The 27,123-nt window shown below is 38.6% G+C and overlaps 1 protein-coding gene and 1 long non-coding RNA gene across 7 annotated transcripts in view; one reads left to right on the top strand and one right to left on the bottom strand.

The window, feature by feature from the left end:
• The window catches only part of FAT1 (FAT atypical cadherin 1), a 128,176-nt gene that overhangs the window by 79,734 nt on the left and 21,319 nt on the right, over positions 1–27,123 (bottom strand). The window lies entirely within an intron of this gene.
• Positions 12,207–16,191, top strand: LOC121490157. The gene is made up of 2 exons (XR_005987520.1): positions 12,207–12,634; positions 15,980–16,191. It is a non-coding gene; the product is annotated as an uncharacterized LOC121490157 (long non-coding RNA).

The raw sequence follows: 27,123 nt of genomic DNA on the forward strand, positions 1-27,123 counted from the left end.
GCGCCTGCCTTCAGCTCAGGGCATGATCCTGAAGTCCCAGGATCAAGTCCCATATCGGGCTCCCTGCATGGAGACTGCTGCTCCCTCTGCCTGTGTCTCTGCCTCTCTCTCTGTGTGTCTCATGAATAAATAAATAAAATCTTTAAAAAGAAAAAAAAAAAAAGGTGGGGAGTTGCAAGCTCCACCAACCCAACTAGCCAGGTGCCCCGTCCCTATAAGTGAAATTTTTAAGTGCTTGAGATCATACAAATAGAGTAAATATCCCATGCTTCTGATAAAAAGAAAGGTCAAAATAAGTAAAATGAACCAACTAAACAGCACCCCTCATGGGCCAAGCAAGCTGCTATGCTAGACAGTTATACTAACACACTGCATAGTTCAAGATACCTCGCTGCCCTCTTACAGCTAAAAACCGAGTAAGTCATTTTGTAAAATCGTCTCTCTAATGTAACTAAAGACATGGTACTGATTATTACCGTGACTCGATCTTTCAAACCAATGACTTGCTTGCTGTATCATTTGATGAGAAGCCATTCATGACTGGAAACACAGCAAGGGAAACATTAATGATGCTGCTGCTGCTAATATTATAACCACAAACACATATACAGAACTCATAATGTGCTAGAAACTATTTTAAACACTTCTCATATATTAATTCATTTAATCTTTACAGCAACTCTATGAAGTAGATAATATGCTCAACCCTATTTCACAGAGGAGGAAACAATACCAACAACTTGCCCAAAGTCACAGTTTGTTCATGTGGACCTGGGATTCCATCCCAAAGACACTGGCTTCAGATTATCATGCCACAGCACCTCCCAGTCTCTGGCTGTGCCCTCTAATTAGAAAGAAGCATGAAAATAACCGAACACAGCCTGCAGTTTCCAGAGAAAAAGTCCTGGTTTCAATGGAATGTAAAAAATGTAATGACCAGATGGGGAAAAAAAAAAATTGGTTTTGCTGTCTTCACAACATTCAGGGATCTAGGTGAAGGATCTGATGCTAGAAGCCTTGTTGTTCTGTGCCATTAAGGCAGGAAGTACAATTCAAAATTTCAGGAGAGGGGATCCCTGGGTGGCTCAGCGGTTTAGCGCCTGCCTTCAGAGCAGGGCACGATCCTGGAGTCTCGGGATCAAGTCCCACATCGGGCTCCCTGCATGGAGCCTGCTTCTCCCTCTGCCTGTGTCTCTGCCTTTCTTTCTCTCTCATGAATAAATAAATAAAATCCTTTAAAAAAAAAATTTCCGGAGAAAAAGGAAAGTATTTTAACATCTAACAGTATATATGATACAGCTTTTTAATAAAGATGTGTATATTAATTACACAGAAAAATGCCACTGATATATAAATTAAGAAAACAGATGAGAAACAAACCTTTATAAAAGCATATAAAATATGACCCTGGTTCTGCTTAGTTCTGTTAAAAATAAAAACCACATAAACACACAACACACTATTATATGTGCGGGGGTAGGGGGTGGGGCTTATAAATAAACAAGAAGATGGAGAGGCAATAAAGTCAATCCAGGGGCGAGCCAATTTTTTTAATGTTTAAGTTTCTGTAACAATGAATTTTAAGCCATATTTAAAATGCACATGATAGAAAAACCATTAAGGACCAGCAGTCCTTTAAAAGTTTTGCCAGTATAACCTCCGCATTTTATTTTCCCTTTATATTTTTAGATATACTTTCTTTCCAAGTATTTATCGGTTTCATTTAATGTAAATAAATGTGTAACAACGGACAGACAGCTTCAAGAACTAAAATTCACAAGTATTTATATAGGAAACGACTTACAAAGTTTCAGGTCTAGGAAATTCTGTAATTATATAGCCCGGAGTTAGGTCATAAATTAATGATTAAAGGGAAAGCTTTTTATGCAGTAACTACCAATCTGTTTTTTCATTATTTAAACTGCCTATTTCAATCATCTTAATTAAAATGTAGATCTATCAACTCTTTCAATTAAAATTGTTGCAATAACTTTAAAATTAGCTGAGGAAGCTTTCTGACTTGCAAACTTACTAAAACATATTAATTAAGTTCATAATCAGATTTTAAGCATCATGTTTCAAGTCCAGGGATTTCTTTAGCTTTGCAGAGTCATTCCCATGGCAAGCTCTACTAAACCATGTTTTCATGCTTTGTTGAGAAATGATTCCAAGTTCTGATTTCTATGTCAGAATCATTAATATTGTTAATGAGGGCTTTCATGGATAAGCTCTCTTAAAGAGGATCATCCTTGGATATCAAAAGTAATATCTGAATACATATTAATTGGATAAAACTACATACACAAGACAGTCTTTAGAGGCATTAAAGTTCAAAGGATATATTTCACATACCTATGCCAAGGTTTCTAGGAGTTTGTTGTATATGTTAGAAGCTATACACACGTTCAGTGTTGGTTATTTTTTCCACGTTTATTAGATGCACGCTCAGCAAATGCCTTATATATGCCATGTTATTTTCTTTAAGATTTTGAGAGAGAGAGAATGAGTGTGTGCAACAGCGGGGGGGAGGGGGGCAGAGGGAGAATGCCAAGCAGACTCCACACTGGGCATGGAGCCTGATCTGGGGCTCGATCCCAGGACCCTGAAATCATGACCTGGAAACTTAACCAACTGAGCCACCCAGGGCACCCTTGCCATACTATTTAATCCTCACAACTACTCTGTAAGCTCTGTGTTTTCAGAGGTTTCAAGCTGGAAAGTCACTTGTCCAAAGTCATTTATTCACCATCATAAAAGGAATACATTCATCAATGAATTATTTAGTGAATTCCCTAACCAGTTAGCCATCATAGAACTTATATTTAATAACTTGTTTCAGCCTCAAAAGTTTATTAGCAAATTGCCTTAAATTACCCAACTGGTTGCAAAGAAGAAAGAATCCAAAACCAGAGCCCAAACTCCTAAGCACCAAGGTGTTTCCCTCTGCTTTTCTTACTCCTATGGGATAGCAGGGCTGTGATTCACCAGAGAGATGGGACTCTCAAACCTTGGCTCTTTCCTTCTTAGCTTGTGTAGGTGATGTCCATTAATCCATCACTATCAATGAAAAGAAAAAATAACACATAACAGAAGCATTTGGCCATGGAAGAAGGAAGAACAGGACTTAAAAGTATAAACCCCACTAACGGTGGCCCAAACAGATCCCTACACAAAGTTCAAGAATCCCATCTAAGTTCAGGATAAAAAAGGAAAAAGGACATGAAATAGAATCCAACACTGTTCTAGATTCAGTGTATTCAGTATTCTAGAGTTAGTTTACAGTTGGACCTTTGAACAACATGGGTTTCACATGCATAGATCCCCACTTAAACATGGATCTTTTTCGACAAACGCAGTACAGCGCTATAAACGTTATTTTCCCTTCCTTATGATTTTCTTAACATTTTCTTTTCTCTAAGTTACTATAAGAAAACCATATATAATACTGTTAGCACACAAAATATGTGTTAAATTGACTATTTTATCAGCAAAGCTTCTGGTCAACAGTAGGCCATTAGTAGTGAAGTTTGAGGGGAGTCAAGTTATATGCAGATTTTCAACTGCCAGGAAGCTAGAAGGTAGAAGCACTCTTAATCCCCACATTGTTCAGGGGTCGACTGTATTTTTCCCATCATCTTGCTATGTAAAAATTTAGACTGAATTTATATTACATACAACATAATAGGTGGTATATGAGGCACGATGTAATACTGAAGATCACTGTGAAAATATCAAAATTGAGCTGTGAATGTAGTTAGTAACTTTAAAATACTGAGTGGTGGGTGGTAGATCCAGAACTCTAAATGTTAAGCCAGCTATGTAAGTTTTCTATCAGATAAAAACTGGTATTTTAAGGAATACCCCTTTTTGGAAAAATAAATCTTCAGTGACTTTTTAATCTAGTCCCAATATTTAAGTAACGGGTTTTTTTTTTAAACTGTATCCTATAATATCCTCTTCATTAAAAAGGATTTTATATTGCTTATAGTGGCCTGGATCTTGCTAGAAATTAATCTCAAAACTGGCATTACTGATTTACACTTTCTTTAATTCATTCAACAAACAGAGTTCCTACTGTTCGCTAAGCATGGCATAAAGGTGCTAAAGAAACCAAGAGTAGTATAATAAGGTCTTGTGGGAAAGATAGTGAAGTAAAAGAATAATTTATTCCCTAGAACAGTGAAAAGAGGAAGAAAGCACAAGTATTTGAGAAGGGCAACACAATCATTTAACAACTAGCTATTTTAATACTTTCTATTTATTTTATAAATATTTTTTACACAAAAGGAAAATAAATCTTTCCTCAGGTTATGAGTCCCTGCCTGAATTGGATGATGCAACATGTAATCAAGTAATTGAGAAAAAACTGACTGCAATTGAGAAAAAACTGACTGCAACAATTCTATTTGGTAAGCAAAGATAGGGAGAGGAGGTGAACATACACCAAAATGGTGCACTAGAGGGATGAGTAAATTTTTTCTTTGTGTATTTTCTAATTTTTCTACAAGAAATACACATGCACTGCATAAAACTATTGTTTTTAAACCTGCATGGATAAAGGATTAATCCAAAGCGTATTCAACAGAACTGAAGAAATTTCAGCAATGTAAAAGCAACCTTTATAAGTAAAGAGTGACTGACAGGTTTCCATAAGCCTAGTAACAACTGCCCGAAACATTTGTATTGCAAAGTATGTCTTTGCATGAAGAAGACAAGGCACTATTCAGTGATTAAAATGTCAGCTGAAATGACTCAGCCTCATGCCAAACTCCTTCCAGCAGTCCCTTGCTAAAGAAGGAAAGGAATGAGATCCCTCTGCTATGTTCAAGTACTGCACTGGCCACTGTATAAACACAGCTCTTTCCAGAAGAGACCGTTGTCTCCAGAGTCCTAGAATGCACAAGGCTCGTAGAAGAGCAAGTTTGCCTTTTTTCTACGGTTTGTTTAGGCTTCTATAAAACAGATTCTAAACACAGAAAACGGCACCTATTTATTTTTCTTAAAATAAAACCTAAGACCCACAGGCAGTTCAGTCATGCCAAAAGGAAGGTATGTTTTACATGAACTGAACACCAGTCGAAGCAAATACAAATCCCCCCTCCCTTTCCTATCCATTCCAAAGACATCTTTCCTCACTTTTGATCCAAAAAAAAAAAAAAAAAAAAATCTGTATTAAATTCTATTTTAACTACAAAGCAGTATTTAAATTTTTAAAAACTCAAATTATTTTGCAAATTTAAAAGGGTAATTTAGAGGCAATATTCAGCTACTTTAAATATCCACTCTGCTGCCAAACCCATTACGTGTAAGAACTCAGAAACCCGTTATGCCTCAATTTCCTCAAGTAGAAAATGAGGAAAATAGATGTAGCATAAGGACTAAGTGATCAGTATAAAAAATAAATAATTACTACTAATAATCTATTGTGATGCTCAAGAATCTAAAGTGAAGTCAAGATTTAGGAAGACTCTTACCAGAAGTGTAACACCTTAATTCCTAACCTCTGTTCTCACAAGGATGCTACTATTACTCCAGGGAGTTAACTCACTAACAGAAACTACATTATAAAGTAGTGTTTAAAACAGAACTATTAGAATCACTTAGCCACCAGGAGACTAAAACACTCCAAAGTGTTCTGAACTGAATACTGCAGAGGAAAAGTAATTCAGACCACCGTGGCAACATTTTCAATAGACACATAAATAATTTCCATTGATGGTATAAAAAATATGTTACGTGTGCACAGCATGCATCAATGCTGCTCAAATGGCCTCTGAAATCTGTTATTAACTCTCCCCTAAACCCCAATAAAGTACAGTGACTTTTATGAGACACTATAAAGTCCCAATTTCAAATATGGCATGATAGTCCAAAGTAGGAAGAATCACATTAGAAATTCCTGGAGCAAAGAAAGAACATTATGTCCATCTTTGCCCCAGATACCATCTCCTGCCCCACTTATTTTCATCAAATTTTGATCAAATTTCAGCAAGATTCCAATAGTTGCTACAGATCATGAGTTAAAACGAACTAAGTTCAACAAAAAAACGCTGCTAGAATGTACCATGATCTCTAAAAAATTTATTTGAAGCATAAACCTTATACCTACGTGTGTCAGTTATCCCTTAGCCACCCTATGTACAAAACAATTAGGATCACATGGAGATGAGGCATGTCAGATACCTCCTTAACTAAGAACTGGGAAGAAAACCCAAGATCCAGGTAACAGGAGTATGAATCATATGCCTCCCAAGACTTTTCTCAAACTAACAGTAACTTACCTTCTGAACTGCTAAAGACTGTCAATGTTTCTAACTCAAGGTGTTTTATGACCTAGACACATAAAGACTTTTTTTTTTAAACAAAAAGAATGCTTCTGACAGAAAAGAACTGGCTTTTAATGATTTCCTTTATAAGTAGTTAAAAACAGCAATCTCATCCAAGGGTTTTTATCCCAGAGAATAAGAAAGTCTATTACCAAAGGGGAAAATTGGTTTGGCAAACCATCAGAGTTGACAGGAGTGGTAAGAAAAATAGAAGAGCATTTTCCTTCCTTTCTCCTTGGTACTGGCGATAACCTGCTCTCACTGGGGTCCCCAAGAACCAAGCATAAAGCCTGGATGGGGAAACAAAATGAGCAACAGAGTTGTGGCTCAGTAAGACAGTCAGCAGTAGGGGAAAAGAAGGAGCCTCTACCACAAAACTGGAGGAAGACGAGCTGCTGGTCCCCTCCCGGGTTAAGGCAGGGCCACTCCCTTCCCTGGGACAACTGCCCGGTAGCCTGGCCATTCACCTGGGGGCACAGACCATGCACCTGCCTCCCCACCACCTGACACCACCTGGCCCCTGCAGTTCTCACCTCCCTCACCTCCACTTCAGGCCACACAAGCCTGTTCGTATTTCAGGGGCTGTTCTTCCCAAGGAGCAAAAATTGCCCTCAACAGTCTCAGCTCACACTGCCCCCCTAGGAGCTTCCCTGACAACTCAGTTTTAAAGAAGGTCTCATTGACAGCCTACAAAAAACCCTGGATCATCACAATGCCCTGTTTAATTCTCTCCACAGTGCTTCTAAGCTGCGTGTGTGTCTGTGTCTGTCTTCTTCAGCCTGGGTTTATTACTGGTCTCCTCTCTCTAGGAAGAAAGCTCCACAGGCTCCAGAGGGCTGTGTGTGTATGTACACTGCAGAAACCCCAGCACCCATGAGCTGGCAAGTGGGAGGCGGTCGCTAAATGGTCATCAGCAAAAAATAGATAGATAGATAAATAAATAAATAAATAAATAAATAAATAAATAAATAAATAAAATAAACACCAATAAAAAAAATGGCTATCAGCAAGTGAATGAATGAAGGAACTCTTTATCAAGGCCTTTTCCAGTGTCTGAAATCTTACTTCTATGACATACTCCCAAAGCTTCCATTTCAGAGGCTGCTGGTGATTTCTCCAAAGTCCCCATCCTTTGGAGAGCCAAGCAGGATTTGAGTCTGCTTGACACATGGATTCCAGGGCCACTAAGACTTCCCATCCTCTTCTCCATCCCCACATTCTCATTTCCCCACAACCTCCTGCCAGGCTTCTAGCAGAGTCCAATAAACTGGTTCTTCTCCCTAAGATCACAGATCCATCAAGATCATGAGGGCTTGCTGTTTCATTCTCTCTGCTGACCTTCTAGAATTACTAACCCTTTTATAGCAATCAGACAGTACTTCTGAAAATGGTTAAATTCACACAGTAGCACCCCAAATCTTCACTGAAAAAAATTTTAATGCAATTTTAACAAAATATTACATATAAAATTTAATAAAACTGTACTGTCCTGTTGTTTTCAAGAGTTATAGCACAGTAAGATGACTACTTAATTAATTCCACTGAGCTAACACACAGGCATCCTGTAATTCACGTAAGCAAATAATTGAATAAGCAAATTAATAGTTTAGTAAACTAGAGATATATGCTTACCTACTTAAGAAAACAAGCTATAATTTATCATATTTATTTGTATTTAAGAATGCATTTATTCTAGGGGTGCTTGGGTGGCTCAGTCAGCTAAGCATCTGACTGGGGTTCAGGTCATGATCTCAGGGTCCTGAGTCGAGCCCCATATAGGGCTCCCTGCTCAGTGGGCAAGCCTGCTTCTCCCTCTCCCTCTGCCCGCCACCTTGCTTGTGCTCTCTTGCATACACTCTAATAAATAAAATCTTTAAAAAAAAAGAATATATTAAATCTGTAAGAAATTCTTCATTCCATAGAAACTATCTACCCGCTCAATTTGGTCATTATGAACTACAGATATTAGACAATAATAAACTATATCATCTTCTCTTTAAAAAAAAAAACTTTTTTTTAAAAAAGTTTTTAATTACATTTTTTTTAAGTCCATGATGTGGACTGAACCCCCTCCCCAATTATACTCTACCCACCCCGGATGCAGGTTCCACCACATGGTACATATTGGTGCTTTGTGCTTGACACTGAAATGAGTCTGTAAAAAGGCCAGGCACGGCTGTGAGAGGGGAAGGAGAAAGTGCTTTTGCAAATTTCCTGTTGGCTCTCATACAAGACTCACTAGCTACTGTTAACTGTGCTTCTTCCTGAGAAATGTGCCTGCCTTCCACACCTGAACATTCCAACGCACAGAAAGTAGAACTGGCACTTGGCCTCTTTTCAACAGGATGAAATAACTACGAAACTTCTTTATAGGAAACTGTGAAATAATTACCATATACCTTCCAAAGCAATCAATATTCTTTTCAGAAGTCGATGACCATATGTTAATCATTAATTTGGGGTTAACAGGGGATGGAAAAAAAAATCACTTGTCTCTTTACCCCACCAGTTTGAATCCCAGCACACTGAAACATCTTCAGATAAATAATTTAAATAGGGTAACAGAACAAATATGTAACCAATCTAAATTAAAATGGTAACCTCTGGACACTGTAACATATTAAACCTAAGAGGTGCCAGTTTTCATTTACCATTCTGTGTTCAGTTTGGACTAATTGAATATGTCAATCTCTTATTGTTTTTGGCAACTTCTTTTATGTCCAAAATCAAGCCATGAATTTCAGGAATTCAGCAAGCAAGCCCCTTCTGTGCATGAAACACTGTATCTCAGAGGAAGAAAATGAACCAGTGTCCTAATCCCTTGGGAAAAAAATATAAAGTACGTAAGCCGAAGTCTCAAAACCAAAATGACAGAGAAGTAACCAAGCAGCACAGACCCATCTTATCTGGCCTGTGATTCACCTCACCTTTCTTTCACTATAGAAGGGCACTCCAAGGGCATTACCCTTAGATGAAACAAAGCATTCCAAAAAGGCAAAGGCATTCACATGGAGCTCTTTTCACAGGGACAGCAAGAACAAGCCTTACATTTCATGAATGAATAAGCTGTAATGAAGCATTTCTGTGTCCCTAAATAAAATTTCAAATAGCTTATAGTGTGTTGCACTGCAGAGAGCATTAAATGACCATGACAATGAGAAAATTAATAGGAAAGCCAAACTTCCCTATTTTTCAAAGTACAAACATAAAATATATGCAGGCCAAAGATTTTACTTTAAATGAAAAATCTTCATGGGGATGTTCTTAAAATCACAGACTTACAACCAGCCAACAGAGGCCTAGGCCTGCCTGAGGTTGCTTTAGGCTTCTCCTGACTCTTCAGGTAAGGATTATGGGTTCAAAAACAAAACAAAACAAAACAAAACAAAACAAAAACAACTTTTTTTTTTTAAAACGAAAGTTACCTTTTCCTTTGAATACATCTCAGAGGTTCTTTTCTTCAACTTTTGAAGCATTTAGCCAGTAATTTTCAACCTGAATAATGCTTTCTATATATGGAGTTCTGTAATTAACACAGATCTCTGATTTCCATAAAGCCAACCTACATTTGGTTACTTTAAAAAACAGTGAAGATTTTTTGTTAACTTTTACAAGAGACTACTTTATTCCCTCCAGCCTAGGTAAGAAGCACGCACTCCCCAGTAAAAAAAGAACACAAGGGCAGACCCTGTTCTCACACCATAAACACATCTAAGTTCACCTTATGGATTTGTAGACGGGTCCATTTCTAGGCAACCAGGTTGGGGGAATCCGCTGTAAGGAAATCTGCTTCCCCTAGATAAACAGTCTAATTGTAATGTTACAAAAAACTAAAATTAATCAAATCCCTACTCTAAATTCTTTGACTCTCTGACTCACTTTTAACAATCCCTAAAGCTTGAATTCAAATATGTACAGGAAGTAAGCATTGGAAGCATTGGAAAATAAAGCCCTGAAGAGCTGTAATCAACCAACTGTTCCATTAAAACAGACAACCACTGTCTGGTTTAGAAAAATAATGGATTTCTTACTTCCAGATGATTAAAGATGCATCCATTCAGTACGGCAGCCTTTAGAATGAGTCCCCCAAGGCAAGTAAGGCAGAAAGTTTGTGTACCATAATTATTTGTGAATTTTCTTCTCCATCCAGATTCTGAAGAAACCATGTAGAGATTTTTTTTCCTCCTTACTTTCTCCCATCTTTACTAGTAAATTAGACTTTAAAATAGGTTTTATAAGTCACTGCAATTATAAGTATGCAGTATGAAGCAAACAAAACATATTAGTGAATTTCTGAATGAGTACTCTTTTTCTTTCCCAAGGGCTCAATAAAATCACCTCAGTATATTTAAATCAATGTATTAACTTCATAATATCTGGACACATAATTTTAATATTTAATTCTTAGATCCAATGCCTAAATCATCAACTAAAACGTTACCACTTTTTTAAAAAAACTGTTCTCTTTGCCCAATTATGTTTTGAATAAAAACCTGTGTTTTATCTGTGTCATACCCTTTCCTGGGTACTTCACTTGAGTTAATAGCTGTCAAGAATTGCTTGTTGCCTGATAAAAGATCTTTGATAATTTGTTCTGAAATCATCCCATGAATAAGATAATTTGTCTCAATTCAATCACTATGCTGCTGTGTATATATTAGCTATGGACTCAGGTTAGTGAATCAATTTACAAGGACCACTTAGGGAATATAGAGAGAAGAAACTATATTTGTGGTTGTAACAGTAAAATCACTTTTTTAAAAATTACTGAAGTATAGTTGACATGCAATGTTATATATTAGTTTCAGATCTACAACAGTGTTTGACAATTCTAAATATTACTCAATGCTCACCACAGTAAGTGCAGTAACTGTCATCATCCAACATGATAACAATATTACTGACTATATTCCCTGTTCTGTGCTTTTCATCTCCATGACTTTTTAACTGGACATTTGTACCTCTTAACCCCATTTATTATTTGGAATCCCTCACAGCAGCTAAAATTAGAAATTCATACTAAACAGAGTCTTTTATAAACAGTAGCTAACCAAGGGAAATAAAAAGCTTCCATTTTTAGAGGTCTCCCCACAGGACCTTTATCTGGCAGACAGGAAGCACCCATTCTTTTAAAAGTTACAGAAATAAGCCTTAAGAGGTCATTGGAGACAGAAATCCAAAAAAGCTAAGCAAATCAGAATACGGTCTCAAAAAGTTGGCTTATAAAAGAGTAAGAGTTTTCAAACATATAAGCCAGACACAAAACTAACAATCACCATTTCATATCATGACATGTAAGCAGACACAAAACTAATAATCACCATTTCAAATTATGATAGTCCCCTAAATGAAGATTTTTCCACCAATAATACTGGCACCTTTTCAGTTAGTTTTTAAATCCAAACAGTGTCAGCAAGAATGCTGAGATGAATACTCTCAAACTGCTAATGAGACCTTTCTTTCTGGATGAACATGTGGCAATTTGTCTGGTATCAGAAAGCTTTTTAAATGTCTAGTTTCTTTGACCCAGTAATTCTACTTCCTGAAATTTAGGTGAGGGCAAAATAGAAATACATCAACAATTAAAAATGTTAAATGTTCTAAAATTGGGTGTTATTATACATATTACAGTTTATCCCTCTAATGGCATTTCCGTACAATCAAGATTCACATTCTGTAAGAATACTTAAGACTCATAGAAAGCTGTGCATAGGTTACAAAGAAGTCAACAATATATATATGCACTACATATATATATATATATATATATATATATATTTTTTTTTATCCAGTACCTGGAACTATAGAGGGTATGTGTGTGTGTGTGTGAGTGTGTGTGTGTACATACACACAACTTCAATAGTGCTCTAGGCAGTAGAATTTTATGTTTTTTCCTTCTTTCTAAAAAGCCTCCATTTTCCCAGACTTCTACAATGGTAATATATTGTTTTATTTGAAATTAAAGCTCATTTTAAAATGTGGGTTAGGTCTCTGCCAATTTTGCCCAAATAATCAACTCTTCAGAGGAGAAAAAGGAAAAATCAACATTATATAATCATTTTCAAACTCCCCTTCCATGACCTTTAAAAGGACTTCTAAAGCTAACAGACTCCCCAGCAGGAAATAAATCTGCCGCTGAAGGGATGCACCCACCGAGATACGGCAGGATGCACCGTGAGCGGCTTTGGCAACAATTTCCTTCTATTATTCCTTCCCTTCCAAGTCCTTTTCAATTCAAGGAGAAGCCTGAGGAAGTTAATAGGTCCTTAATACGTGCTCTGCGGCCTGAACTGATTCCTGTTCACAAGGTAAGAGCTGAGACCTCCCCCCACCCCCATGGCCCTTTCACACGGGCTTTAGCAAATCCCCTGCCGGGGGCCAGCCCCAGGGCAGCCCAGTCTTCCGCAGGCCAGGCTGTGACCTAATCAATGGGTCCCCAGCAGGACAATCCCTACATTCAATAGTCCTGAAGAAAGGGACAGGGAGTGGGGGAAGAGTTCAGGCTTTACTGAGGAATGCTATTTACCTGTCACAGTGATGGTTCACCCAACAGGGGTTTAAAAAAAAAAAAAAAAAGAAAGAAAAGAAAAGAAAAAAGAAAGAAAAAGAAACCTGTAGGTAGTACTTCAGCAGATTCCTGGCCAGCAGCCAGCACAAAATAAACATATTTACTTAAGCTTCATTCACAACTTGTGATGTGAAACTGTTGAAGCCCAAATGGAAACAGGTAGATCTGGGATATCCCAGGGCAGCAGTAATGGGAACACAGAGTAAACTAGCAGCCTTTGTCCACTTAAATCCCGTGCAAAGTCTCAGGACTAGTCTAAGTAGGGCCAAAAAAGTCATCTCGGTGTGCACATCCAAAATTTACCCAGAAAATTCCAGTATCTAAAAATGTGACTTTTTAATTCCTAAAACAACACTGAAACAACACAAGTTTACATAAGAGGGACTTAATAGAGCCCATAATTCCGAAAAGAATAAAAAATAAGGGTTTTGAATTACTTATGCAGGTTAACAATTTTGTAAACCCACAGGCACTCGTTTGTTAGTGACTAAAGGTGGCTTTCACTTGGAAATGGTAGACCTCACCTAATCAAATATTTTCCAAACTAATTCTGTAAATTTGTCTTAAGACATCATACTTGCAGAGAAAGATTTGCATCTCATAGGTCAAATCAAATTAGAATTTCTCCCAACCCCAAATATGCCTGCAAAAAAGCAATTCTGAGTGGGGCAAACTAAATAACAGATGTTTATCCTGAAAAAAAAAAAAAACGCACTTGAGTCACTCAGAATTTTATAAAAGCTATCACTGGACAATTTTTAATTGAAAACAAAATCCTAATTTGAAATTAACTGTTAAGCTGTTTTCCTACATCCATTAACACAAAACAAGAGAGAGCCCGAGTCAAATGGTTGCAAAATGAGTTTCCATCTAGCTTTGACACTAGTTTAACATCACAAGAATTGCTTTACTGTAATATTTTAAAAGCCATGCCAGGATCTAGGCCATCAGCATCTTTGACAAAGAAATTTTCTGCAACACCAGCATAATGGGTTTTTAACATCCTCACTGAATGCCATTAGAAGAGGGTATCTGACTCCCACACAGCACGGAACTCAGAATGCAGAATGACTTAACCCTTTCCACCTCCCGTAGGCAAGGACACACCAGGACACACCAGCCAGTTGCAAGGGGATAGGCCCTGAAGCCACCACCTCACCTGGGTAACAGCCTTGCTTTGATCCACAAATATGCTTTAAAGTGGCTAAACTCTACACAGATCTCTAAACTGATGCAGTGGTAATGGATGGTGGAAATGGGCCTAACGCAAATTGAAATTTGTTCCTAAATACAAAATACACATGGATTTAAAGATGTCAGGTGGATATCAGAATGTAAAAGATCTCATTAATATTCTTCTATGCTGATTTCATGCTGAAATGACCCTTTCGTCTGCTAGATTAGGAAAAATTTATACACTATTTGTTAAAATATTATATTCTAGGTCAGCACCTCTAACCTTAGGTTTCTTTCTCATGAAATCTACATATCTGTTCTACAACCTCAATTTCACCTCATGTGAGAGTTTTATTTTAATTTTTTTTAAAGATTTACTTACTTCAGAGCACGTGCATGCCAGCACACTTACATGTGCCTGAGTGCAGGGGGAGGGTGGCAGAGGGAGAGAGCGTATCTTCAAGCAGACTCCACACTGAGCATGGAGCCCAATGCAGGGCTCTATCTTATGACCCTGAGATGATGTCCTGAGCCGAAACCAAGAGTTGGATGCTTAACCAATTGAGCCACCTGGGCATACCCCAGGAAAGGAGCTTTATCAGAAACTTGATCGTTTTGATATTTAATTATCACTGAACTCTCTTAGGCAGCGAACAATGAGCATACACTTATGTTTTACTGAGGCCACTTTTTTTTTCACCTCCAAAGATTCTATTTACTTGCTTGTGTTTCTAATGTCTTTGAGGGGGGAAAAAAAAAACCTAATTGGCCCTAACAGAACCCTATAAAAGACAGTGACAAGTTTCCTTTTCCATATACAGGTCAATGTGCTCAATGACATTAATTCCCCCAAAAAGAAACACCAGAATACTTAGTGAATTAGTACAATTAGGAGTTTCTGTTTCAAATTCTGTGATTTCTCTTTTAACTCATCATGCAGCCTTTCTTCCTATTCATTCTGTTGCAAAGTCCCCTAACAATTCTAATACAAGCCAAATTTAAATAATAGTAAGCAGCACTAAGATACATCTTTAAGTTATTTTTAATACACTGCCACTTAAGCTGAAACTCAGCAAAAATATCAGGGATGGGTCAGAAGCCAAAAGATACCAAAGCAACACTCCGGTGTTTCCCTCTCTACTCCTGTTTCTTCCTTCACATCCCCTAAATCATCCACCTCCTTCTCATCCAACGTCCCCCATGTCTTTCTTCCTCTAAGAAAAAGCAATAAATGAACAAAATAATTTGTGACAAATTCATTAGCAAGAAAGGTGGTGCTAATGAGCAAAAATAGCATCTGCAAGCAAAGGGCCACTATGAACAACTCCCTGCTGCTTTTACTCCTCAACCCATCTCTTCCTCTTGCATTAAAATGCTGTTCAAAAACTGAGATTCTCAAATCCCCTCAGGGGCAAGAAACTTAAGTTTTTATTATAGAAACTGAAACAGTGAAAGAACAGAGGACTACTACTGCTTTGGTATCGTTAAACCTCTTGGAATACTCCTGGTTTCTCTTACTTAAAGTTCAGCTTAAGTGGAAACCTATTAAAAATAACTTGAAGAAGCTCTTTAATACCACAAAATGTTTTAACAGTATTAAACATCTGAAGCATATAGCTAACTAAGGTAGAAATTTCTTAAAACACCATGGATATTTTCACAATTTTCAAAAGGCTTTAAATTCTGCACATTTAATATCCAAAAGGAATATCCTCATTAAAGGAAAAAAAAATCAGTGTCTCTGCAGCAGACTAAAAAATGAGCCCAATACTTTGCAACTCCTCCCATCAAGAGGTGCAGCCTATTTTCCTACCTGCTGAATCACCAGACTCAGGTGATAGAATGGGAGAAGTGAGTATGCATAAATTCTGAGCCTAGGCCATGAGATCTAGCTGCTACTCTCTTCCAGCTCTTGAAATCCAGGCTAAGCAGCAGATTGACGACAGACACAGGCCCTAGGAGCCCTGGCCCCAGCCAACATCCAGTCAACTCCCAGAAGCCAAGCCACCAAGCTGAACAGCAACCGATGTAGCGGGATCAAAGGACAGACCCAGAGAGGTCCAGCCCAAATTGCCAACTACTGAACTGTAACCTAAATAAATGGTGGCTGTTTGAAGCCAATACATTTTAGGGCAGTTTATTTCCCAACAAAAGGCTAAATAACACAATTCTCTATTACTTTTTTTTTTTTTTTACAATATTTATCATCAACCCACATACAATAATAAAGTTCCAACTGAGCTTTGGACCGGTCTACACTTAATCCACCACATCTTCTAATCTCCCTTGTCAAATCTAACTGAACCCGGCTCTTGTCTCCCCATTTCTGTAACTCTTCACCTGTTCTCAAGTGCCAAATGGGCCTCCTCGAACAGAACTCTACCAAAATATGCAGAGAAAACTCTCACAAAGGTTTTCAGACCTTCCTTTAATCATCCTAAGGGGTTCTTTATAAATTAGAAAAACAGAATTAACCGAATAAGCAATTGCTGTCTATTGACATGGATGAAAGGTTCACAGAATTAGTCGCCAGGGTAACAAAAGTAGACCATGAACAAGCGAGAGATTTTTTTTAAAAAAAATGTTATTTAGATGCACTCATTTAAGTGAGAAAAGTATTTTTAGTTCTTACATAATTTATTCTCCTTCAAATAGTCTCATCATTGGATTCCCCTTAATTCAACGAGGCTTTAAAAGAAGGGTTGCTTATCAGTAAATAGCACCCCATCTACAGAAACAACCAAAGATCTACAAAACACTCAAATAGCTTTTTAAAAGGTTACATCTATATGTGTTCAATTTAATCCAGGAAAAGGACAGTTTCAAAGACTCTGAATCTCTAGAAGTAATTACTTCTTTGAAACTTTAGGAAATTCATCAATAATGATAACTAACAAAAATAGATGCTACTAATCTGAAAGTCTTTCAAAAGTTCAAAAATTTGCCACATAGTGTACAACGTAAATGGATATTCATCTTTTAGACTTAAAACAGAAGTGTTTTTCAACCCAGAGAATGCTAGAGGCAACAGTGCCATTTTACAGGTCAAGACAACAGCAACACATCATCTTGTATTATGCACCTGCAAAGTCACAGATTTTAAGATTTCTAAGATTTCTAATTCTAGGCTCTGGTATTCAATCTGACATATTAAGTTGCTTCTCCAGAGGACAAAATATAAACAAAAGGAAACTGCATTGCTATTGAAGTTTTGTTAAGGATGTTGTTCTAATTTTCCTGTTTTTAGCTATTTCAGAGGTAAGGGGAAAGAGGGCTTTTAAATGAAAGAGCAGTTTTATCTGCATTAAAAGGACAAGCAGACCTATTGCATGTATGACACTTCCACTGGATACAGAAAGGAATTCTAATTGGGAATAGAGAACAAATTTTAAAGGTCTTTCCCAGTAATAGTTTCTAAGGAACTGGGTTTCCTTTTAATATTCTATAATAGTCTAACTCACTTCCAAATCATATTCATCCATCAAGTGCCTGATGGGTGCCTTCCATGTGCGAGGTACAGTTCCAGGCAGTAGCAACTCAGGACTGAACAAGGCAAAGTCCCCACCTCTGCACGTAAGGCTTACAATGCAGAAGAAAAATGACAAAAGCAGATTTTTAATATGTTAAAAAAATCACTCTTGGCATATACTATATGTAAAATGCCATTTAAAAAATCATGAACCTTAAATTATAAAACTTTATAGTCTCTAGACGTGATGATCCTTAGTTTGACTTCTTTCTAAAATCAACAGCGCTGAGCTAATTAAAGCCAAACATGGGTATTATTCTTATTCATGCTTTCCTAATCAGCTTTCATCTTCTACAGGAGGCTAACACACTATTAAGAAAAAAATACTTCTGTTAAAAAAAAAAAGGTTTAGATCAACCCTTTAAAAGTAACTGACTTCCATTCTGATGCTTCAGCCAACAAACTAACTCACAATTTACATAGCAAATTCATCTTTCTTCCATTAAAAATGTAAACACCTTCAGCTGAGCAACAGATCAAAAGAACAACATTATGTGACAAACATTTACTGGGTTTATCAAAAGAAGAACATCACGGAGTAAGTGTTTACTAAATACCAGCTGTGTGCCAAGCACTGTCAGAAGACAAAGATGTCTGAGACTGCCTGATGTCAAGCAGCTTTAAGTAAAGATGCAAATAAAAATATTATGAACTGGAAGCAAAGGAATTTTAGAGAAACTTTTACCTAAGAATTTATGGTGGGATTGCTTTAAAAATATTTTAAAGCTAACCCAACTTTAAGATTTTATTTCTTTATTCATGAGAGACACAGAGAGGCAGAGACATAAGCAGAGGGAGAAGCAGGATACCAGGACCCAGGACCCCAGGAACATGACCTGAGCTGAGGGCAGGGCAGACACTCAACCACTGAGCCACCCAGGCGTCCCAAGTTAACCCAACGTTACAGTCACTTTCCAAAAAACTGTTTCTGCTTTCAACTAACAGAATGTCCTCAACTTATGTTAAAGAAAACATTACTTCATGAAAGATTCCAAAATTACTGTTTACAAAAAGTCATCTCCAGGGGTCAAAAAACAGACTGACTTGAAGTGATAGGAGTATCAATGTCCATAAATCACAGATGAGAACATTTTGTCACACACATATTTGTTCCGTCTGTCACTGTAAAGCTGTTTTTTGTTGTTGTTTTGTTTTGTTTGTTTTTTGTAAAGCTGCTTAATGCTCCTTTTAGATGGCAGGAGAAAACTCTTTATTATAAGAAGAGCCACCATTAACAAGTCATTATTTTTCAAATTTTTCCTTTTGTATGGAATAAGGGACTATTTACAAAACTAAAATAGGCCAATTAAATCCCAAATGCTCTGATTTTTAAGTCCATTTAAGTAAAAAGACACTCTGTTAAGAAAGTTAACTTTATTATTAGAAGTCTAACAGGTCATTTTATCTTAATAAATAAAGGCACACAGGCTGAGCAACAGAGGGTCTCCATGGTAAACTAGCCACACAGGAGATCAGATCCTGGCCTAGAGGGTGGCTTACCTTAAAAATGGATATACTGGGCAGCCTGGGTGGCTCAGCGGTTTAGCACCACCTTCAGTCCAGGATGTGATCCTGGAGACCCTGGATCGAGTCCCCTGTCAGGCTCCTTGCAGGGAGCCTGCTCACCCTCTGCCTGTGTCTCTGCCTCTCTCTGTGTCTCTCATGAATAAATAAATAAATAATCTTTAAAAAAAAAAAAGATATACTGAGTATTATGTGTATTGTAATTATTTTAATTGTCTTGTACACTTACATGAGACAGGGCTATCTGATGATACAGGCTTGTAAAAAACTATTCTAAAGGCTACGGTATCACTTGTAAAGAGTCTTGAATGACAGACTGTCTTGAATCATTTTAAGCACACACACAAGTACACAGAAAAGTGGTTGCCATGTGTCTATTGTAAAGGTTGATCTACCTCACCTATAAAATAGAAATGACACCTACTGTGTAATAAGCACATTTTAGACTAAGTGGCATGAAGTGTATATAAAAATAGGCTCAGGCTATTGAGCATCTTTCAAATGCATGTCACTACCACTGTCACCGTCGTCATCATCATCAGTATCATCTTCCTCCTTGCTATCTGGTCCTCCTTTATGAGAACTCCTGAGGACTGGCAGCCCTGGAAGCTCTAGAATAGAGATCCAAGGACATGGAGGTTTAGCTTTTCACAAGCCACCTGCTATTACAACCAAACTGCAAGTCTCTGAAGACAAAATATACAGCTTTCAACAGATTCTCCAAAGTTTCTGTAATGCTAGAACTATTAAGAACCATTGTCTGGAAGTCTAGAAAGAGACAGGTGGTGGAGGAAAGGTTTCTCTCCATCTTATGACTACCATTATTGATACAGTAGTACCATCAGTTTGTTGAGTAAACAAGCGCTCTGCACTGCCCTGCCTGCCTCGGTGCTAGGGAGAGGCTAGAGGAGTTACTCTGTACTCTGTCCTTTAGTTCTAGAAGACAGACAAGAAAGAGAGAATACCTGACTTGTGACAGAAGAGCATTTGCAAAGTGCCACGAGAGCAAAGACTACCTGTTTCAAGAGAGGCAATAATGGCTTGTTAGGCCAACCTAACCAGTATTCATCAAGCGCCTTTTATAGGAGTCTGGTGGTTAAAGACTTAGCATCTACCCACACAAGAAGCAGATGATTTAGAGGAAAAAGGACAAATAAACATTCATACCAGAGTGATACACTAATACTAAAAGAAAGTACACACGAGAAAAGAAGAAGAATGAGCTCCATAAGGAGGACAAGGCTCGTCAGGAGATTTACTCCGCAGAGTTAGGGTTAGTAAGAGCCGATCAAGGGATCAATGTGTCCCCCAAAGGCTGGGAGATAGGACACAATGGGGCAGAGCAGGGTGGAGGGCCTGGCTCCATTTGGCTAAAGCACAGGGGATGAATGGGAGCCAAGGAAGGAGAGAGCACACACAAGGGGGAGGGGGAGGAAAGTCTCCGAGGCCACAACACCCTGTGTTAAAAAGCTAGGGCTTTCTGTACGGGAGACGCCAAAGGGTTTTAATAAAGATCCGATGATAGATGAACACCTCTGCTTCAAGCTTCATGTCTGTATGACCACAATACCCTCAAAGCACCACACTTCAAACCACATCAATCTCCATTACACCACGTAAACACCCACACACACGATTTCAAAATTCAATGGCACAAGGTCAATATGTACCATAATCCCCATCACTGGTCATATCTTTAGAATTTAATACAGGCCCTACATGAACACAGCATATTACCATCCAATTTTACTCATGAATTATTGGGAAGATCTGGGGAGACAACTTAGGAAAAGAGCTTAAAATAGGGCTGTACATAGTAAGCATTCAATTAATGTGACCTACATTTACACAGGGATGGTGATAAGGGCAAAAAAAAAAGCTCACTGGTGGTAAAAATATGGTTAAATAACCACAAACTAGAAAGAAATCTTCTGAAACCATGGAAATTGCTGGGTAACTTTTATCAAAAAAGGAAAAAATTAATTAGGCTGAAACTAAAAAGATTACATTTAGTACCTCTCTTGGCATGTGAATCCTGAACTCTCTTCTGGGCCACCTGGATGCCTCAGTGGTTGAGTGTCTGCCTCTGGCTCAGGGTGTGATCCTGGGGTCCTGTGACTGAGTCCCACTTCGGGCTCCCTGCGTGGAGCCTGCTTCTCCCTCTGCCTAAGTCTCTGCCTCTCTGTGTCTTTCATGAATAAATAAATAAAATCTTAAAAAAAATAAAATAAAAAGACTCTCTTCCAACAGGTCAGCTCCCTCAGCCACGTGGAGGCCTAACAATGTAACAGGTTCCAGACCATTATCAGATATTCTGGAGATGTCACTGTTTAACTAGCAAGGCAACTTCACTGCTAAGTCTGACCCTGGAAGTGCATATGTGAATAGTTTCCTAGACTGTCACTGCTGTTACATGGGGTAACTGCCAATTCGACAAGTACAAGCATGTGCCCTCGAAAAGGAAGCTCTCCAAGCCCATTTATTCCTAGTAACAAAGACATGAAAAGACTGTGCTTCGAAGCATTATGTCTTGGGCAGCATGCACTATTTTTAACCAACATGGCTTGATTTTTTTTTTAAAAAGTGCCATTAAGGTAACTGCAAAGTGTACAAAATAAAATCTAATAGATAATGAAACCTTGACAAATACAGCCTTATGAATTAAAATAATCCAGAGTCAAAACAAAAGGGGAAAAATGGCAAAAAAAAAAAAAAAATTCCAACAATAGACAAACACCCAAAGGTTTAGAATCTACTCAATTTTCATTATTGGGCAATGCAGACAATATGCTGGGGGGGGAGGGGCATACCAAGCCAGATATTAACTGAGCATTAAATCTCTATCCACAGAGGCTATTCATCAAGTAATGGACACTCAAGTCTTAAAGGAGTCTTGGAACATAAAAATGGTTCCTTGCCAAGAGGGCTGAGAAGAACAAGTTCACTGGCACAAACCAGATGGCCAGGGAGGACAGATGCTGAAGCCAAGACCTCAGTAGGAGGACACTGCCAGAGACGAGGACTACAGGGAACGTGATACAGTGGGAAGGGGGTGGGGGGAGCTGTACATTAACTTCAGCTATTCAGCGGGTTAAAATTGGTTTTAAAGGTTAGCCAGGACCCAAACAACCACCTAAAACATGGTTTTGATGAGAAAAGGTTCCAATTAACATCCTGTACTGTTCACAGAGGCAGCATTATTTATAAGAAGATTAGACCTTCACAACTGCAAACAGGTGAGACACTAGTCCATCTCCACTAGACAGTGAGACCCTCTGTACTCAGCATGAGTCCCTCACTACCGATCACTTCATTGGAATAATCTTAAATTGCTTAAACACCACCCTATGTATTTCTAAAATTCTGTTCATGTCAACATGCTAAAGACCAACATGCCACCTTGAGAGGAAATGATGGAAGAAGACTGTTAGATCCAATACTATCTGGGATTCAGGTCTCCAGCCCAGCTCAGCTCAACCCAGTTCAGGATCCCACTCAACTAGTAGTTTTCAGGGGCGCCTGCATGGCTTAGTCAGTTAAGTGTCTGCCTTCAGCTCAGGTCAAGATCGTGGGGTCCAGCGATCAAGCCCCGCATCCAGCACCCTGTCCTTCTACCTTCCTCTCCCACTTGTGTTCTACTCTCTTAAATAAATAAATAAATAAATCTTCAACTAGTTGTTTTCAAATAGGCTTCCTTAGAGCATCTCTAGAACACTCTACAAAGAGTGAGAGGCAGTGAAATGTAGCCTTGACATGCACAGTCCTGCTGGTTCTGCCAACTGGTATCCAAGAGGTCTTAGGCAAGTGACTTAGCTTCTCTGTGAACTGCCCTCATCAGCAACATGGAATTGTATCTATCTTGTAGTCATGACAATTAAATAAATTAACATATACAGGGTGTTTAGAACAACACCTGGTAGTAATAGTAAGTGTCTGTGGTTCATTTTACTGACATCTTTCATCATTATTATCATAATCACTGAAAGCACACGGCCAAAGGGAGCATATTCGAAGTTGTTTTTTCTACTCCAACCCATCCAGATTCTGGCCCTCACCAACATTTAGGATTACATAAAGGCACTGCAAAGCTTCACCGCATTCTGCTTCACAGCATCATACCACCTGTATGTCAGCCTTTAGAGATTTACAACCCAACTCCTCCCCACAAGTATTCAATCAGGACTCAGAGCATTAACTTGTTAAATACCATACAAATAACTAAAGACAAGCGGATCCTGTTTTCTCTGAAAACAAAATGAACTTCCTTAGGATTCCTCATTAGACTCTATTTGCACCTTGACATCCTCCAACTTCAGAGGAGGATCCTGTCCCCAGCAGAAATTACCAGGCCCTCCCTGCCTGGACTAGGATCCTCACACGCACAAAAGAGCAAATTTTTACTCCTAAACAAAGCAATGGCACATTATCAGAATACAATTTCTGCCAAGCCCTGATTTCCTATCTCACTGTGGCTAAGAAATTGGGGTCTTTTCTGCTCAATGTTCCTAGGAAGAGAACAGAGAGTAAGAATACCACAGCAGCTGCGGCCACACAAGGCAGGAGATGCCAACACAGAAGCCCTCTCACCAACAAATCTGTGAACTCCCTGAGTCTCTGTTCAAGCCCCTGCTGCCAGGAGTCCTCGGCCCAGCTCCAGAAGCTCCAGAAGAGGTAATGGGTCCCCGCACAGCACACCACACTCCTCAGGACGGCCCAGCTTTCAGCCACTCTCAGACTTTTTGGTCCTAACAGAGGCCATGAATATACGGTCCCTGGCATTCTACTTCCTGTCAGGACAACAGGCCCCAGGAAGAAAACATAGGTCCCTGGTTGTATGCGTAAGATCCTACTTTAAGTTGGGAGAGAAAGTTTTTTTTTTTTTTAAACTTAAGTAATTAAGATAATAATTAAAATATTCAGACTTCCACCAAATCTGAAAGGAGCCCCAGAAACATTTTCCCTTTTGCTGAGGTCAACAGTAAGGCTAACCTGGCCTGGAATGCCCTTCTAGTCCCACTACACAAATCCATTCATTCTGTGCCCCCTAATGAAGGAGAGCCGGGAGCTAGTCTCCAAACGGGTAATCCAGAAACCGTGCAATACCACTCCCTCATGATGTGAATGCAACCATGATCTCTTAAGAGAAAGGTCCCATATTTCACGAATGATGATTTATCTTGTTGCAGCAGCTGTACTTCCATATTAATTCTTTGCAAGTCTTTTCACCGAAATGTAAATTTTAATTCTGAAACCACAGCTGGGATTCTAAGGGCAACACAGAATTAGTAAGTTTAGAAATTTGCTCTTATCTTAATGAAAAACATGGTCTCCCCAAATAAGTAGATGTGGAAGAGGGAAACACTTACTGGGTTGCATTATACTAACAGCCAAAAACTGAACCAAAGTACTCTAGTCGGAAGGGAAAACATACTTAATGGCATCCTACTCCAGGACATATACATCAGGGGAATAAGGCCTCAACTATCAGCAGTTTAAAAAAAAAAAAAAAAAAAAAAAGATCTTTCGGCTAAGCATTTTTCTAGGCAGTTCCTTAAAGACTAACAAGAAGCTGCACCTTTTTACTGATGCCCAAGTAATAATTAACTTGCATGTGTACCTATCAGCCAAGAACACGAAGCTGACTTTATTCCATAAATCTGGGAGAGAGATACTCCAGATTCTATTCTGCTCAACGTTGAAGATTATAACAAAGCTGGTTGGGCACTTATTTGCAGTGAGAATGAGGGTAAACGCTGAGAAGTATAAAGTCAGACAAATGAAAAATCTAAATGTGACATTACACACGCTTCGGAGATCCTCTACTAACATATTGTTAAATCTGCTTTATGACCTTCTTGGTAGATTTTTCAGGAGACAAAAGGAGGGGGGTGGTAATTTTAATCAGAGCCCTAGAGATCAGCTCCCTAACAAGACCTATTTCCCAAATTGTTTCACGGAACCTCCAAACCTGAAGTGGACAATCACGTGGGCGTGGATTTGTCAGAACAGTTCATCAAAACCCAGAGGCCTCTCCAGGAAAAGCATGTGACACAGTGAGAGATTATCAGAGGAGTCAAATGACAATCACCCCCACGCTGCAATCCCATGTTACCTCCCTGCAAAGCCAATTAGCAAAATATGTACAAAATGCAGAGCTAACAGGACTGTACATTTGGCTGCGTATTTTAGGTAGTTCATAGAATTTCTGTTTCAAAAAAAAAAACTAAAAAACTACTTTTCAGGGGATGTTTCACATGTAAGTAGACTTTTTTTTAAAGAAATAGAGCATAAAAATAGTAAGAACAAATTCAGATTCCTGATTATATTGTTCTATGAAAAGAACACAAATGATACACATATTTGACAATGCTGAAATAGATAAAAGACCCCCAAAACTTGTTATTCAACCAACACTATAGTTTAAAGTTAAGTCAAAAGCAAGACACGAACAATTAAGCGGACAGGTTCTTGATCCTACACCAGCCCTTGTCACTAGAAGACAAAGTAACAGCACAGAAGAAATGGGCAATGAACAGCATATGAAGTTCCAGGAAGATGCTATTAAGCCAGACCCAAGCCAGGCCATCTCCAGCCCACGCTGACTTTCAGTGTCAGGTCCTAGGGGGTCCCCACCTGTGTTCCTGAAAGCCCCCTACTTTTCTTCATCGGACAGGCACCTCTCCACATTTTCAACCTCCACTAGGAATTAGTTAGACAAGCCCCAAAAAAGAACATACCTAATTTTAGTATTTCTACTGCACAAAACATATTGACTTTTCCTGAAGGAATTCTACACTGTGATGCCAACTGTCTTGCCAAGAATCTCTAAAATAACCCGGGCTGATAATTCTAAAATAAGTAGAGATGATAATTCTACTGCCAAAAACATCTTATAACGTATATAGGCCAATGTGTAAATACTATTGTATCACTATTGTATCAATTCCAAAAAACACATAACCATTAATCTACGGTATATTAAGTATTTTTTTTCTGTCAAGCCAAAGACTGCAACAGATGATCGAGAAATTTCCGACTTTTCACCTTCATATGTCAGTATTTAGGGAGACACACACCAGTTTCTTACACACTTAACAACCCTGCAGCCCAGTCTCATTTCACCCCACAGTCCCCACTAAGTTACCAGGAGAAAACTCTGGCCTTGCCATTGAGCTCTGAAAACTACTACAGGTTTCAGAACACGGCCTTGTTTGGTCGGTTGCCTTACTATCCTGCTAGTAAGAATATCCCAGTCTCTTAAATTTATAGACAAAAAAATACTTATTTCTAAGTGAGTCTTTGAAAAGCAACAATAGGGACGCCTGGGTGGCTTGGTCAGTTAAGCGGTTGGCTCTTGGCTTCAGCTGAGGTGATGAGATCAAGCCCCACATCAGCCTCCATGTTGAGCATGAAGCCTGCTTGACGTTCTCTCTCTCCCTCACCCTCTACCCTTCCCCTGCTCACGTGTGTGCACACACACTCTAAAAAATAATACATACATAAAAAGCAACAATAAAGGGACACCTGGGTGGCTCAGTGGTTGAGCATCTGCCTTTGACTCAGGGCAAGATCCCAGGGTCCTGGGATAGAATCTCACAACAGGTTCCCTGCAGGGCACCTGTTTCTCCCTCTGCCTATATATCTGCCTCTTTCTCTGTGCGTCTCATGAATAAACAAAATCTTAAAAAAAAAAAGCAACAATAAAAATACTTTTCCCACTTGAAAGAAAAACCCAAAAGGCACTGCTCATATAATTAAGTCATCAGGTAATGTAAAATAAGATTGTGGTCCTATTTTTGTCTCAACTTTAACTTGTACCAATTCTTTCTAGGCTTTCAAGAGCTACTTCAGAAAAGGGGGGGGGGGGGAGTAGGAATAATTATTCTTAGGAAATTCATAAACATATGCATTGTTTCAGCTGCAGTTCTTAAATTTGGGGCATTCTTCTACGTTGATGTTGTACCTGAAAATTCAAATTAATATTGGAGAGGAGGACAAAA

The sequence above is a fragment of the Vulpes lagopus genome, chromosome 4 (assembly GCF_018345385.1).
Source record: "Vulpes lagopus strain Blue_001 chromosome 4, ASM1834538v1, whole genome shotgun sequence".
Lineage (NCBI taxonomy): Eukaryota > Metazoa > Chordata > Mammalia > Carnivora > Canidae > Vulpes > Vulpes lagopus.